We start from the raw sequence: 17644 nt of genomic DNA on the forward strand, positions 1-17644 counted from the left end.
AGATAGAACTGTTCTTCTACCATTAATAAAACGGGCTTCTTCCTTCTTGGTCCATGTTCCATCATCTCTCTGTCTCTTTAAAATATCAACATCTTCGATACATTCAGTGTCTGTCATTTTTTAGTATACAGCAAAAGTCACTGTACGTTTTCATTCACTATAAAATGCCTCCATCTCTAAGGTACTGAGTGCTCTCTGCTGAGGGCACTCAGCCCCATGCAGGGTTGGCACTCAACTCATAACAGTGTAGCCAATGCCTAAGTATATTTTGAATTGTGCTTTGATATTTAAGGCACCAAAGAAAGCTCTGGTTTTTAATCAATTACAATATTTTCTTTGAAAGGTTGAGCTCATTGACCTGTAGAAGCAGCTATTTGCAGGTCCTGTTTTATTTTTACAATTGCCACTCTCTAAGAAGCACAGTCACAACAAATTTGCAAACCCAAGTGGTCTCACTTTTACCAGTCAAGTATTAAGTGTTTTGTGTGTGTGTTTGTGGGAAACAAGAAAATGTAAAGATAATTTTGCCTTTAATATTTCAACACAGAGCATCCCTCCCAAATAAAATCCTACTTACCTGGGGTATGGGTTTTTATCAAACTCATGCAGCAAGACTGTGATTTAAGAAAATAAAAATGGCCATGGATGTTTATGGGACTGCATTTTAACTTCCCAGACTCAGTGAAAAGCGAAATTAGGGAAGTTTTATTTTCTGTACAAATCAAATCTAGATGGGGTATTTGTCATACCTTTTTATCTTGACATGTATAATATATGGCAAGCATTTGTTATTCTGTTTAATATATCTACAACACATATCAAAAATTGAATTACACCAAATGGCCTGAGAGAAAAATAGCTTTATTAGTCCAATTGAAATTATTTTTTTTACTTCATTAACATGCACTATGAATTTGTTTGGCCCAATTAGCAGAGTAATCATACAAAATAAACAAACAAACACAAAAGCTAGAACCAGAATATGCTTCAGGAATGTCAAATCCCTGCAATTACACTGAGATGGAATTGTATCAACCAGAGAGCAGGGATGTTGTACTCTAACTGACATACACATTGACATTTATTTCTCGGTCTATGCTCTCAGACTGACTGAGTGGAGCCAATTTGTATAATGACTGTATAATTTATCCTCAATAACTATATGATACACAAACTCCTGCGCACTATCCAGCTGGGAGCCATAATAAACCAGAGTACTGGGATTTGTATAACCAACTGTGAGGTTAATTTTTAGTAACTATACCATGATTCTACAATTCTCTCTCTTTTGATATATTGCAGCTCTCAGATTTCCTATCCACCTGCCCATGCAAACATGGTCACCTCAGCTTCTAATTCTCACCCTGTCTTTCCATCTAACTCCAGATATTAAATATAAATTTTAAAGGAATCACACTTAGTGGGAGAGAGGGGCTTTCTTCAAAGGGCAAATAGGAGTGAGAGAAGATACTGAGAAGGCCACTCTTAGATAGAGTGGTGGAGTAAGGACGAGGCCAAAGGTTGACCTGGCCAAGTCTACTCTAGCTTCATGGATGGAGAATTCTCATGGTAATAGCCAAGTACAGTTTTATAGTAGCTAAGAGGAACACGGGGCTGAAAGGGCAGTGCACACAGTTCAGTATAATTATAATTTGAGGGTGCTTTCTTGATTTGGCAATAACTGTATCTTGGGCTAATTAAGTCCTTGACCTTTGACCTTCAGATGTATTTAATCTGAGATGTTGCCATTCCCCTGTAAACACGAAGCACCCTCAATTTATCACTTTAATAACGTGGGACTTTCTCTTTGTTCATTTAGGTACAGTGTCAACAAACATTTTTATAAATTGTACTTCCAGCTGCTGTTCCTCTTAAAGACTGAAAGCCAAGTAGTTAATCTAACAGAATCCACTAAAAGTTATTGTTCCTTTAACAGTAGAATTATCCAACTTGATGGCTTGTTAGATAAAACCTAGCATAAAATCATTAGTAGGTTGTTGATTGTTTTAAAGTCTTGTGTTTGAAGTTATGTGAATGCTTGAACATGAAGGTGTGGTGTACTGGTTCTGGACACTTTCAATGCACTGTACTTTGGGTAAAATGATTAGTCTATGTTTGTTGTGAGGGCCCGCTTCTCACCTGTTGTGGCTTTTAAGTAGGGTGTGGAGTGGAGCTGTACTTGCTCAGCAGGAACACTGGGTGGCAGTCTCCCTGAATTCCTTAGCATAAAAAGGGACTGCAGCTGCTGCTAAACCCCTATAGGGTTGTTCTCTTTGTATATAAAATCTCCCCATTGTATTTTGCACTGCATGCATCCGATGAAGTGAGCTGTAGCTCATGAAAGCTTGTGCTCAAATAAATTTGTTAGTCTCTAAGGTGCCACAAGTAGTCCTTTGCTTCCTATAGGGGATGCAGTGTACTTTTCTCTCCATAGGCTAACCAACTCTATAGCTTGTTTGGAGTAGCTAGCAGCATAGGTGCCAACTCCCTGGGTGCTCTGGGGCTGGAGCACCCACGGTAAAAAAATAGTGGGTGCTCAGCATCCACCAGCAGCCCCCACATCATTGCCTCCCCATCCCTTCCAGAGCCTCCTGCCCGCCGGCAGCCCTGTCAATCAGCACCCCCCCATGCCTCCCCCCACTGCGGATCAGCTATTTAATGGCATGCAGGAGGCGCTGGGGGGAGGAGCCAGGGCAGGGTGTGCTCGGGGAAGGGGGCGGGAAGAGGTGGGGCAGGGGTGCAAGCTTGGGGGAAAGGGTAGAGTGGGGGCAGGGCTTAGGGTGGAGTGGTGTTGAGCACTCCCTGGGAAAGGACAAAGTCAGCACCTGTGGCTAGCTGCTGGCCTGACACTCCCTGAACACAATGACTGACATTTTGCTTAGCCTTTGCACCTGGCTGAGGGTCCTTGTGCCCCTTCCTTGTGCACACTTGGGCAAGGCACAATCTATCCCTGGGTCAGCAAGATAAATCATATAAGGGAAAGGAGCTCACCAAGGTGAAGCAATGCAAGAGAACATCAGAATGAAATCCTGGCCCTATTGAAGTCAATGGCAAAAACTCACATTAACTTCAATGGGGCCAGAGTTTCACCTCAGAAATATAGGGGCAGTGAATGGTAAAAATGGAGGTGCGAAAAACAAGTCTGAAAATTAATGCAAATTGCCAATAGATATAATATACAAGAATAAAATTGTACAAATAAGATGGGGCCCTGACTGCCAGGTTTGAAGGTCCATGCTGTACTGTAGGACTTCACATGTTGTTTCACGTTTAATTTCTTGAAAGAGAAATGTTTTAAAATATCATCCTTGGGACATCTAGAACAATGCACCCATCATTGAGTAATGCTCATAAGGACTGTCATTTTCTATCTGTACCGTGCCTAGCACAATGGGGCTCTGACCTGGCTAACCTATAGGTGTTACCAGGATGTAAATGTTAAATAGTAATTATAATAGAGAAACTAAGATATGTTTTAAGAGAAATATGAGCCTGCAAGGGCCGCAAAGGTTAACTGTAGGTAGAACAACTATTGTGCATAACACTAGACATTGAAAAGAACCAATACAACAGAATAGACATTGAATAGAACCAGCATAACCAGAAAAATATAGCAAGTGATCAAAGAAAAATAAGATCTAAGGTCTAAAAGGCATAATGATATAAAACTACTAAGATCCAGGCTAGAATGTAATATTTAAAAGGGGAAAATGTAAGGAAAAGATTTTAATAAGGTCAGAAAGAGAGGTTGCTGCATAAGATGTGAATGGAAAGACAAGTACATTTTATGAGGAGCAAGAGGCTGGTGAGAGAAATTTAAGGATCCCCTGTGAAGAAAGGGTGGATGGTGCAGGGATGGTGAATAACTTCTTCACATCAATGTTTGCCAAGCAGAGATGTAAAAATATGCTACTATACAGATAAATGTTTGGCAGCTGGGGAAGAAAACAAAACTAAAAGGAATCTGGAAATGAGTCAAACCAGAATAAGTTAAATTTAAAAGTAAACAATAATAAAACGGACCACCTGGAAACAGATGAGGCTGCAGCAGTGGATAATCTGTACCTTGTAACTGTCAAAGTGAAGTAACTGTAATGGTGATCTTTAACTCCATACTATATAGTAGCTGGAGAGAAGCTAACATGATCCATTCATGCCTGCCTCAGAGGTAACAACCAGACAACTAAATACATATAAACCTGTACCAATAGAGCCGGTCAAAATCAGAATTCTGTTCTGTGGGAAATTCTGACATTTTGAAATTTTCTTTGATCTCAAACTGGAACAAAAAAAGTCAAAACTTCCCGTTAAATGAAATTTCTGGAAACCTTTGCAAATATTGAAATGACCTTATCAAAGCACTTGTTTTTGATAAAATTGAATATGATATAATAGTTGAAATAAAGTCAAAATGAAGTGCTTTGACCTTATTGAAATGTAACATTCTGATAATTTTTCAATTAAAATTTTGACTAAATTGATAAGTTCCTGCAAAACAGTCAATTGCAGGTTCAAGGCTTAAATAAACAAGACAGACTGACAAACAGCAATAGATAAACACCCATTCAATCAAAATATCAAAACATTCATTGTCACATTTTTTAAAATTAATTCCCTCCCCCCTCCAATCTTTCACCATAACACAATACTATTCTATATAGCCTCTACATCCCTACAGGATAAGAAATCTCATCAGACTTAAAATATTTAAGGAGCTCAACCTCAGGAATCTGACTGAAAGAAAGTTGTCTAAGAAAAGTGTTCCTAAGGTTTTAAGACACACAAAAGTCACCAAAAAGATGGGTAAAGCATTGAGGCGATACATTGATTAACCAACCAGTTTTGTAGATTTTTTTAAAAAAACAAACCAGTTATTTGTATTCAAATGTCAAAATGGCTAACACCCAAAGTTAACAGGCAGAGAGAGGCCTTTAGCTTTCACCTTTGCCTTAGTAAAGGCTGTGAAACTGTGTTCATTTACACCGGCAAGCCTGAAAAGCACTAATGTTCATTCAGGCTGAAAGTGCATTCATATTCTTTATATATAATTTAAACATACATATTCTGGTGATTATGACATAACAAAGATAGATAGGGACTATATTAATGCCCCATAGGGAACTTTTTGTGTGCACCAGCAAGGTCCATGCAGCCTTGTTAGTGCACAACACATTGATGTGCATTAGAATTTCTCCCCACCTGGTGTGGACTAAAAGGCACCATGTAGACAAGACGTCAGATTACTTGCCCACTCAAAGGGATTAAAAACTTTAGGCTGTGAGAATTTAGGTCTGGGCACTCAGGAGTAAGTGGGGCTATTTGCTCACTTAGTTCTTCCCTGGAGTAGGTGAGAGTGGTAGAAATGAGATGAAGTCTTGATTGCCTCCTTTTCCCTCCCATCCCACCTGCTTGCCAAAGTAGCTGCGGGGAGCAATTAGTTCACAGCTGGTATAGGCCAGCAGTGAATTACTGCTCTCTGGGAGCAAGGATAAAACAAGGATTGTGCTGGGTAACACACATCAGTGGTGTGTCTGAGTATGTTTATGCAGCAATCACAGGGTGATATTGCAGCTTGAATAGGACATACCTGAGTTACCTTTAATCTACTTAGCTTGGGTCCCAGAGCAGTGAAGCTGCAGCACCAAGTGCTTCAACACACGCTTTACAAGCCCACCTGGAAGCCTGGGTAATTACTGACAGGCTAGTCCATGCTAAGCATGAACTACTGTGGTGTCGCTGCTCCACTACCCAAGCTAGATTAAAGCAATCTTGCATATGACTATTAGAATCGCAATTGCACTTCATGATTGCAATATAATTACAATGCCTCCTAGGGCTAATCCTGGAGTGCTACAATTTATGTGCCACCTCTTGCTTAGGTTTGTGCCTAAAGTCACAATCTAGCCCCAAAAGGCTTTTAAGGGAAAGATTCTTGATTGAAAGTCTCTCACAGGGTATGAAATGTCCTTAATGGGGAAAAAAAGTTGGGTATAGGTGGTAGCTCTCAGGTTCTGTTGTTTTAAGTCCAGTGCTGTTTCTTTCTAAAACTAAACAAGATAAACCCGCACACAAAAAGGGAAAGAGAAATGAAAGGCAAAAGACAGGAACGTGCAACTTCAGTCTCTGAGGCTTGCAATTACTGGAAGACCATAAACACAGCAGATGACCCATTTAGCCACTCCTAGACCCTGGGTTTACTTCTCAGGCTCAGGAAGATATTTGGCTAGGCTGCCCTGGTTTTCCTTTGGCTAGAGTATGGCAAACAAAGTTTATTACAAAGATCTGGTTGCTTGGCAATCATTTTAGTAGAAGACATGATATATCTTGAGTTTAGTAAAGCTTTTGATACAGCCCCACATAACACTGTCATAAGGAAACTACAGAACTGTGGTCTAGATGAAATTACTACAAGGTGGATGCATAACTGGTTGAAAAACTGTACTCAGAGAGCAGTTATCAATGGTTCACTGTCAAACAGGGAGGACATATCTAGTGGGGTCTGTCCTGGGTCCAGTACTAGTCAATATTTTCGTTAATGACTTTGATAATGAAATGGAGAGTATGCTTATAAAATTTGCGGATGACTCCAAATTGGGAAGAGTTGCAAGCACTTTGGAGAACAGTCTTAGATGATCTTGATAAATTGGAGAGTTGGTCTGAAATCAACAAGATGAAATTCAGTAAAGACAAGTGCAAAGTTCTGTACTTAGGGAGGAAAAATCAAAGCACAAATACAAAATGGAAAGTAACGGGCTGGGTAGTAGCACAGCAAAAAAGGCTCTGTGATTTATAGTGGATTCCAAATTGAATATGAGCCAGCAATGAGGTGCAATTGCAAAAAAGGCTATTATTTTTCTGGGGTGTAGTAACAGGAGTGACTTATATAAAGCATAGGAGGTAATTGTTCCATTATATTCAGCACTGGTGAGGACTCAGCTGGAATATTGTGTCCAATTTTGGGCACCACATTAAGAAAGAGTCCAGAGGAGGGGCAGCAAAAATTGTAAAAGATTTAGAAAACCTGACCTGTTAAGAAAACTTAGCATGTTTAGTCTCCGAGAGAAGAAGACTGAGGGGGGACCTGATAATAGTCTTCAAACATGTTAAGGGCTGTTATAAAGAGAACAGTGATCAATTGTTCTCTATGTCCACTAAAAATAGAACAAGAAGTAATAGGCTTAGGCTGCAGCAAGAGAGATGTAGATTAGATATTAGGAAAAACTTTCCAACTATAGGGTAGGTAAGCTCTGGAACAGGTTACTAAGGGAGATTGTGGAATCCCCATCATTGGAGGTATTAAAGAACAGGTTAGACAAACACCTGTCTGGGAATATGGTAGGTTTACTTTGTCCTGCCTCAGCACAAGGGTCTGGACTAGATGAGCTCATAAGGTCCCTTCCAGCCCTACTTTTCTATGATTTTTAACTTGCCAAATTGACCACGGCAATGTGTTAAAGTTAGATTTGTCCTGCTTGCCTAACTAGGATTATTATTAGACAGAAGGCAAAAAGAGAGGAGAGAAAGAGGGGGGAGAAATAATGTGAGGGTGGAAATTGACATGATAGGGGATGGAATAGTGGTGGACAAATGATGATGCCAGTGCTGATCATTATGGTGAGGATGTGGCTATTCAAAGCTCCCTGCCATGTTCAGTAAATCACCAAATGCTCCACCTAAAATAAATGCCCTAAAGGGTGGCAGACTAGTTGCATAAACATTGTCCAATTAAAGCACATTCTGATAGGCTACATGAGGAAATTTCCTCTCAACTTGACAATTCTGCTTTGTTGGTAGAACAGTTTTGCGGAGTTTTGCCAGATATCTTGAAAATCCCAGATTAACATCTTTTTTCATCCAGACAAGCTCAGAGCACACTGTTTATTGGAGTTCATTCCATGTTTTTTTTTCCAATGACAATTCTGTTTAACATATTTATAGATTAAAATAACATCCTGCCACATTTCACCTATGCTGGACAATTTAATTTTTGGGTTAAAATGTTTGGGTTCAGCACAACACTGTTTCCTCCCAACCCTGCTTTCAGCGAAGATTGAAATATTCTGCCATATGGAGGACCCCAGTTACAACATTATTAAAACTTGATTCTGTCCCGTAGTGTAGATTAGACTGAAGTATATTGAGCCCTGCTCCTGAATCATGGTACGTCCTTCAACTGTTTAGCAAAGTTTAGGACTTGAGTTAAAATAGGGTTTGCAAGACCAAACCATGGGTTAACTACATCAGGGGACAACACATTGTAACTGGGTCCCGAAACACAATGGGTGAAATCCTGGTTCCACTGAAGTCCATGGCAGAACTCCCATTGTGGACAAAGAGGCCAGGATTTCACCTCACAGGATTTACAATGTAGTTGGGATTTGACTTCATTGCTTTGAAGCATTATCAGTAAAACTCAACTACTTTGTTAAAATAAACTAATAAAGTATCTGATTTTTATAAGTCATGTTTGTTCACACAGGGCCTGATCCAAAGCCCATTGAAGTCAGTGGAAAAACTTCTGTTGGTTCCAGTGGATATTGGATTTAACCCTTTCTTTGCAAATTCCTGTATTTAACTAGTTTTACTTTTATAATCTGCAATGGTCTTCCATTCATTACACCAAGTAACTGAGGTTCTGCTGTGCTGTGCCATACTTCTCTCCATTATTTTGCATTCTTTTATCTGCAGGAGAGTTTCAAAAGAGAATAATTTTGAGCTGGTTCAGTATTTTCCCAGTTAACCTCAATCTAAATCTAAAATCTTTAGATTTTATTTCTGGGGGAATGCTTGTGCTCAGTGATTTGTTTTACCTTTTTAAAATCTAAATGCTCTTCTGTCTGAAATTGTCTTTCTACCTAGAAGCAAAAGAAATCCTGGGTTCCTGTAAGGATTAAGTCAGGAAGCAGTTTTTAACAACAAATTGAATCGTTTACATAAGGAAGTGTTGCTTTTATAAGTGATGGGAAACTTCAAATTTGATTACAAGCAACCTTTGGCTTCCTATCTGTTCAACAATAGGCCATGTTGTTAAGGGCAATTTCCATGCACAGCATGTGGGTCCCATTTTTTCATCCTTAGACATGGTTGTTTACTGTTCAGAACTGTTTATGCATTTTAATCAGGCTTATTCAGCAGCCCTTAATAAATCACTACTAAGTGAATGTACCAAAACAAGAACTATTATGCAGTTTTTGTTGCCCTTATGCAGTATGCACTGCCCTCAGTTTCCAGTGGATATGAAAATAAAAAGCAGAAGGGTAAAGGAGTCAAAAGAATAATTATTAGACATATGATTTTAATGCCTCTTTCTGAACAATCATTTACAGCTACTTCTGTTATGGACAGGAGCCTGACTTTAAATTCAATCCAGGCAAGAATGACTTAACAATTGGAACCTGCCTTCAGCTCATGGCACTGAAAGTATTTTTGATGAGATGAAGCTGACAGGCCAGTTCCTGTCTGGCAGATGATCTCTTGAGACAAGGCTGTATTTGTATAGATAAATGCTTAAACATTCAGGTATCTTGGTGTCTGGAGACAATTTGAGAGGAATATTATTGGTAAGACATTGGTTTGCAGAAGTAAATATGTTTTTTCTGTCATTCATTTTAGTAGCAAGCAGGACAATAACTGCCTTCTACTATCTGGCAAATATGCAGTACAAGAGAAACAGTTTAATCAATGCAACAGGGTTTCTGTGATAGCTAAAGTTAATTAAATGTAAAGCACATCCAAAAATAGTGTTATTTAATTGTAAATAAGCTATAAATGAGCAATTAGCTTTGAAAAGTTTCCCCCCATTTTTAATGCCAAAGTTCTTACTGTGAAAAATAGGGGATTTTAAATATATTTTGAACGTGTGCAGAAAATATCTGAAGCTAATCCCACATGGGGCATTATGTCATTAAAACAATTGTTCGTGCAAAATAAAACAAATGGAGTTTGGAAAAAATGTGCAGATTTGCCCAGAAAGTGGGAGTTGAATTGCAAAACATCCTTTCAGGGTTGTTCAGTAGTATCTAATCCTGTTCCCTTTACTCTAATGGTTGGTCCCACTGAAACCAATGGGATGAATTTAGATAATCTGTATTTGATCCCTCTGATCTTCATTTTCAGAAAAACTGTTGTCTTCTTAAAGGCAATACCTGGTCAGTTCTGTGTTTATGGAAATAATAGCCTTGTACAGGTGGCAGGTGTTATGCAAGATCCCCAACCTGTTCTACTGTTAGGCCTCAATCGTGACTGGAACTTTATAAAATTTTTTTTTCGCTGCTCATGGAATATTTGTACTTGTTTCTTAAGAAGCAAGACATATGCAATCTCTGCCTCAAGTCCTTTGCTTGTTTGCCATGAAAATGAAAAGCAGCTTTGTGAGGGGGGAAAAACTGCTCTATGTAGCAAAACAACTCTGGACTCAAAATTGTGAGATTTCCTTTGGGAAATTATAAGACCCAGTCTTGCAAAGCCGAACTCACATGAGTAGTCCCATTGACTCAAATAGTGTTCAAATGCCTCAATAAGCATGGTATAAACTAGCTAGCTAGGTAAGATACGTTTGGGTCTTTCATATGTACCAGAGAAAAATATGACTATTTTCTACTGGTCCAAAAAGATGGCCCTGAATTGTGCAGGCACAGTGATCAGTTACTAATGTTACCCTAGCAATTGGACTATTCTCTATATTGACTATACTCACTTTGAAAATGTATCCCAGTTTGTCTGCTGGCAGTAACTAGGGTGACCAGATGTCCCGATTTTATAGGGACAGTCCCGATTTTTGGGTCTTTTTCTTATATAGTCTCCTATTACCCTCACCCCGTCCCGATTTTTCGCATTTGCTGTCTGGTCACCCTAGGAGTAACAGACAAACCTTGTGCTGGGTCAAATGAGTGGATTATTATGAAAAAATTGTGCAGACTTCAGCTTTCACATACAAAATTCACAAAGAGAAAATAGTTAATTTTGTTCATCTCAACTCTCACTGTCCTGTTTGCTCTGATCTTTGCCAACTAGCACCTGCTATTCTGGTAATGGACTTCTCTAGAGAAAAAATGCCAACATGCTAAATTAGAGACAAAGTGGGTGAGGTACTATGTATTATTGGACCAACTTCTGTTGGTGAAAGAGAAAAACTTCTGAGCTCCACAGAGATCTTCATCAGGGCTTGGAAAGGTAATCATACAGCATGCTAAATTGTATGATAGTTTTGTGGTACAGAGAGATTGTCACTAAGGGCCCAATCCTGCAGTTTTTTACTCAGGGTTTCAGTGAGAATTTTGTCTGAGGAAGGGTTGCGCCATTGGGCACTAAAGACTGGGATGAGATCCGACTCTCAAAGTTTTGTTTCCTTTGGCAAATTGGAAGTCACAAAATAAAGAGTTATCTGCCTTTGCCACTCTCCTACACTATTCTTCCCAAGTAGTAGCACCTGCCACCTCCAAACCCATAGCCATTTGGGACCTAATCAAAATTTGAACTTGGATCTCTAAAGCTGAAATGCAAATCCAGTAACCCACTTACAGTATCTCCCTAGCATTACATTACTAAATTTAACAGAAATTAATTAAGTAGGTCAAATAAAGCAAGCTAATGTTCTCCTTCTTTCCCCAAAGATGGACTTTGATTCTGTGCTATTTTGGGAAACAATTATTTCCAACATTTAAAGGTGTTTTAAAAAATAAATTAGTCATGACTGTTTCAAAGAAAGTGTGAAGACTTTATCTGCTCTGAGAAGCAGCCATGCACATACAAATCATAAAAGACGTACAGTGGGAAGATAAAGTATGGAGCATGCATATACTTAACACAAGATGTAATTTTTCTAATAAGTTTCCTCTGAAAAGTTAAGCACTTGTGGAGAACTTGCTTCATATTAAAAATCCATGGGTTACATTTGGAATCCTACATGTCCCACTCTATATCTCTACCTTTATTGGCAACAATCCTATTATCATTACTCAGGAAAATTTTCAAGTTCCTTCAGTGGGAATTTTGCCTGATGACATGCAACATAGGCTGAGAAAATGTAAATAGAAATTGTCTACCTTGCTCTATTGATCTGGATACTTTGGTCCAATCAGAGAGGGTCCTAGTTATTTGTGAACCGTGCAATAGCCCACAGAGCCCTCTTGTCTACTGAACCTTGAGTGTGGCTAAAGCTCAGGAAATGGTAGCAGGGGCGATAAAATAGATCATCTTGGAAACAGGAAGAAGATGGAATGAGCAAGAGCACTGGAGAGAAGCAGTAGAATGAGCTCCTGGTGGGAGACGGGGACTGGAGACATTGATGATTCTAACACTTCCTCCACACTATTTGAATCTGGCTCAGGTTATTATAAGTATGTTTAATAATTCATATAAGGCTAAAAATACAGCAAAAGATACGTTCCTCTAGAAAATTGCCCTGCTCTGACTACAAGAACACATGCTACATGTACTTCATCCAATTAGTCCAGTACCTAAAATACCTTCACTAAAACAATTACACACCCTTCCAACAGCTTCACTTTCCTCAGGGTGAAAAGGTAAACAGTACTAGCTTCTTGAAATACATGAGACACTGAAAACCTTCAGGAAATGTTTTCTTATAACATCAGCAGACTAGTGGGAAAAACAACACACCTCTATGTTGGCAGTAATTCATACTGGTGTATATTAGCCTATACTGAAGGCTGTCACATAAATGTTCCTATTTTTGACTCTACTGACATGAAATGCAGTTACTATCGGGAATGTAACTCATCTTTGGGAACATGCTGTATGTTTCAAATACTGTCTACTGAGCTCTTTATATTATAGTTGGAACAGCAGATCTTGCCACAATATAGTTAAAATTAGAATGCAACTTCCATATATAACCTCCTTTTCAGTTGCTCATATTATTCTGATGTAAAATCCTTTTGGACTGAAATTTTCCATATATGGTTTCTGCCCAGAGGTGAATCTTTTTAAAAGATTCAGCAACATCCATGTTGCTACAGTTCCGTGTGTGTTAAAATCACACAATAAACTTGTTTCATGTTTCAGTAAGAAATATTGTGCATATATAATACATCACCAGGGAACCAATTTTTTTTCAAACTTGGATTCTTTTTGTTGTTTACAATTTGTTGAGATCAAAGGAACAAGCCAAGTTTGAAGGACATTGATTCCATCATTTGAAATTAAGAACACTGGAAGCTTATCATGGGATTGCAGTAGGAGTTCCTGTTAAGTATATTTGTTCAGGTGGAATCTGATACTTTTGGAGGCTTCCATCCCCAGTAGCATTTCCTGTCCAGTTTTTCTGTTCATCCCAAAGTGGGTATGCTCCCTGTGAAATGCTTGTGAAATGCTTCAGCTAAATCTAACCTTTCAAGGGCTTGACAAACCTGGCAAATCTTATACAGATTTCAACATATCAGGGCTGTAAAACCCAGGCAGGAAATAGGAACTGAAGGAAGAAGAGGGGCATAAATCAAGAACAACTCTCTAGAAATTATGTTGCCTACAAGAATCAGTACAGGGCATTGAGAGCCCAGACTTCTTGAATTATATTCACATTTGCCACTGACTGAGATGAATAAAAGTTTGGGCATATAGATATCACTTTACAAACATTAATTGGGTAGGTCTGACAACATCTCTATAAAACAGATAAATAATAATATCCTCATTTTACAGTTAGGGAAACTGAGACTAAGAGATCTGCCAAAGATAATACAACAACTCAGTGTTAGAACCAGTATTAGAACTCAGGTCTCCTGATTACTAAACATGTGATTAATCCACTACATAACAATGCCTTACTGACAAGCTGTTGAATTTTCTTGTACCTCACCTTTCAACAGCTGTAAAATTGGACTGATGCTACTTTGTTATCTAGCCCGCCAGGGTAGCGACTCCATGACTTCTTTGCTTAATGGAAAGCTGGAATTCACTTTGTTCTCATACACTGATTTAGGGTACGTCTACATAGCAAAAGCCTGAGTTAACCTGAATCCAGCTAGTGCAGGTAACAATAGCAGCAGGCTTCAGTGCAGGTAGCACAAGCCTGACACTGATCCTGTGTATGTATTCTACTCACTCTGAAGCCCATGCTGTGCTAACTTTTCACCTCTGTGCACACATGTAGATCAGTTGTCAACTCACTGACCCTATGGTCCTGATTTTCAGCAAGGTCTCAAGCCAGCGTTCAGTACTGCAGGCCCAATTTGAGGCTCACAAATCAAATATCTGAAATAAACCCTGGGAATAGATTAAAAAATCATTTTCCAAGTTGTTCACAAAATCCTGTTAACAGGTTATAAATATATAATAGTGGCAAGTGCCATTACAGAGAAGGCTCCATACTGATTTCCATTTTAATTCCTGTTTTTACTCTTTCGTAAATTTCTGCTAGTCTCACTTTTCATGCTTATATTTTTCAGGCTTGGTATTTTTGGTACATTTGTGCGGAAGTTTGAGCAAAAACATGGCAGAAATGTGTATATAATAGAAAAACATAGTATTATATAAAATAAATAGTTGCAGCCTATTGCAGCAAGGGAGGTTTAGGTTGGGCATTAGGAAAAACTTCCTAACTGTCAGGGTGGTTAAGCACTGGAACAAATTGCCTAGGGAGGTTGTGGAATCTCCATCATTGGAGATTTTTAAGAGCAGGTTAGACAAACACCTGTCAGGAATGGTCTAGATAATACTTAGTCCCGTGATGAGTGCAGGGGACGGGACTAGATGACCTATCGAGGTCCCTTCCAGTCCAATGATGCTATGCTTTTTTAATAGCTATACAGTTGAAAGGGTTGAGATTTGAAAGCTGGAATTTCATAGGGACATAGCTCTCTATAAGGATCCATGCACAACCTTGTTTCAGAGTAATTGGTTTTGATTTGACCAAATCATGAAAATTTAATAATTCCCTACTGAGCATGTATAATATTTTTATTAAGCTTGTTAAATTACATCAAAGGCACAATTAATTTGTCTGTGCAGTGGGTTATATCATTGTCAGAATGACTCCAAACTGTCCAGGGGAAACCAAAGTTTTGGCAAATAAGATACACTCCTGTGTATGGATAAGCTTCTGAGAAGTTCCTAAGCACTGCAGAGTGAGGAGCATTGAATTGAAGCATACAGGTAAATTACTGACCAGATCCTAAAGACTTCAGTAACAGGTGTGTAGTTTCAATCCTGAGGACTTAATGAGCCATTGAAGCATCCAGGTAAGTGAAAAGTTCCTAGGCTCCGCAGAGGCAGAGCTCCTGAAGGCCTTTGGATAGAGACTCTGCAGCAGTGATGCATGAAGATAAACTCCTGACCAAATGCTAAATTCCTCCAGTTCAGGAGATTAGCTTTGATGCTGGTCTGCCAAGTACCTATGCTAATGCTGCTATGTTCACTCTATTATACTTCATCTGTAGTATACTGTGTTAGGGTACGTCTTCACTGCAGCGTTAGCCTAGGTGAGCTGCATCTGGGTTAGTCTAGTTTGTGTGTGAGTAGCCACACTGCATAACCGTACCTGAGTTACTGTGTCCTTATTTCTGCTACACTTTGCCATGTATGTTGCTAGAACATCTGGGGATCCCATGACTCTTTGTGCTACTGTATGCTGAACTCTGGCAACTTCCTATTGGGGGAAAAGCTGCAACAGCGGGGAACTGCCAGAGCTCTGGCAGCAGGGAGGCAGTGGAACACTATACTGCTAAAAGTTGCTGTCTAGACGTGGGAGGCTTGGGCATGTAGTGTGCCCTGTTGGGTATCTACTTTACGGTTTGGCATATCTCTCCTAAGCAGTGCCTCATTATCTACACTGCAATTTGTACACATGCTAGCTAGGCATGCACTGTTTGTACTCTATGTGCCACTGTAAGTGTAAACATAGCCTATGATTCTTTCCCAGTAATTGTGGGGAGAACTTCTCTGTCCTTCTAGATGTGGGGGGAATTATGTGAAGGCATTGGATGACTACTAGCAACTAAATGACTTAGCCCCATCCTCATTGCAAAGCGAGTGTGTTACCAGCCCAACTGAAAATGAAGCCTAAGCTCTAATCCATGTGCACAACCATGCCCACTACCCTGTGTTGAAAGCACCACCCAACCTCAGATGAGAGGTTTTTGTGTGTGGATGGGAGGTGGGGTTAGAGGCAATGTCTGAGTAAGAGCCCAGACTAACTGCAGTTTAGACATACATTAAGTATGGCATTATTTGTGTTTTTTAAAATAAATTACTCTTGCAGACTTTGTCTAGTACTCTCAGAGCAGTGTACTGCAAGAGGATACAAATACTCTTGAGGCTATAGTTAAATGCTACGATATCTTACTTGAGAAATAATATGTGATCATGTTATAAACAACTGTACTATAATGCATATGTACAAGGCATTTTTGTGAAAGAATCTCCACCATAAGTACCAAGATGTTCTGATATAATTTGATGGGAAATATGTATTCCTGGTTTGGCTGGTATATGTGAGGCTTACTTGCAGGAAAGAAGACACATATTTCTGCAGGTGAGACAGTGCTATACCCTATCAGGAATCCTTGATGGTTAAGAGAAAATATAGGGGTAATAAAATGTAATGCAAATAATCCATTAAAACTCTGAGTCTGGGTAGGATAGTCATTAGTGTTTCTAGGCACAAGGAGCATTAGAAAGTCCCCATTACCTCATCTCTATCTTTCTGTTATCTCTCTCTTTCATCTGTCTATCCCCCCACTTTTGGCTCTACTAAATGACACATCAGTTTGAGAACCTGAGTCTGCCAAAGGGGAGTGTTATGTGGTGGCAGAAAGCTCCCATCACAGGTTCCAATGGGAACTAGGTCAGTGTATCTGTGGGCTAGATGTAGAGAGCATTTAAATTATTTAATGTTTACGAAATTATGATTTTTGGTGGTGACATTTTATCCACAACTCTTGGAGATTTACATTGGAGAAAACTGTGTAGGTAAGATGCTGCGGCTTGCACTTGGACTGGATGAGGTAGGCCTACTCCCTGATTTGCTGGTGATGTCATATTTTATTCATGAGTATTTTTTATGAATGTATTCAGAGACATATTAGGTGATTTCTAAAAGAATCTTCCCAAGTGCTGAATTGTGTGTGTTTAGAGACTTTCAAAGTATCAGCGCCCTAATGGGAGTTTGAACTATGGAAGAAAGGGCAGAATAAATCTTTCAGTGTGAACAGATTCATGAGGGTTAGTTGGTAAGGCAGCTAGCTACTTGTCTTGCTCAACACCAAGTGCTCTCCTAGGAAGACTTTTTAAAATGGTAAAAATAAGTCTGGGTCTATTATTATTTATATTATAATAACATCCAGAGCAGTGGTTCTTAACCTTTACTGCAGCCTGCACCCCTTTGGTTCTCAAAATATGTTCTTGCACCCCTTATCAAAAATCAAAATATGTTCTCACATCCCTTATCAAAAATCATTGAAGTAGGTCAGTTCTTTAAACCTAGATATATTTTTTGTTTGTATATTACAGTAATTGTTAAAAAATATATAATGTTAATAAATAGATAGGCTTGATTAAACAAAATAGTTGTACTTACGTGCCTGTGCTTAATTTGCGTTTTCGATGATTTACCTTCTAAAAAAATCTGGCACGTCTTGCACCCCCAGAAAGGGCATCTCGCACCCCCAGGGGGTGCATGCACCCC

This window comes from Caretta caretta, chromosome 1, assembly GCF_965140235.1.
Source record: "Caretta caretta isolate rCarCar2 chromosome 1, rCarCar1.hap1, whole genome shotgun sequence".
Lineage (NCBI taxonomy): Eukaryota > Metazoa > Chordata > Testudines > Cheloniidae > Caretta > Caretta caretta.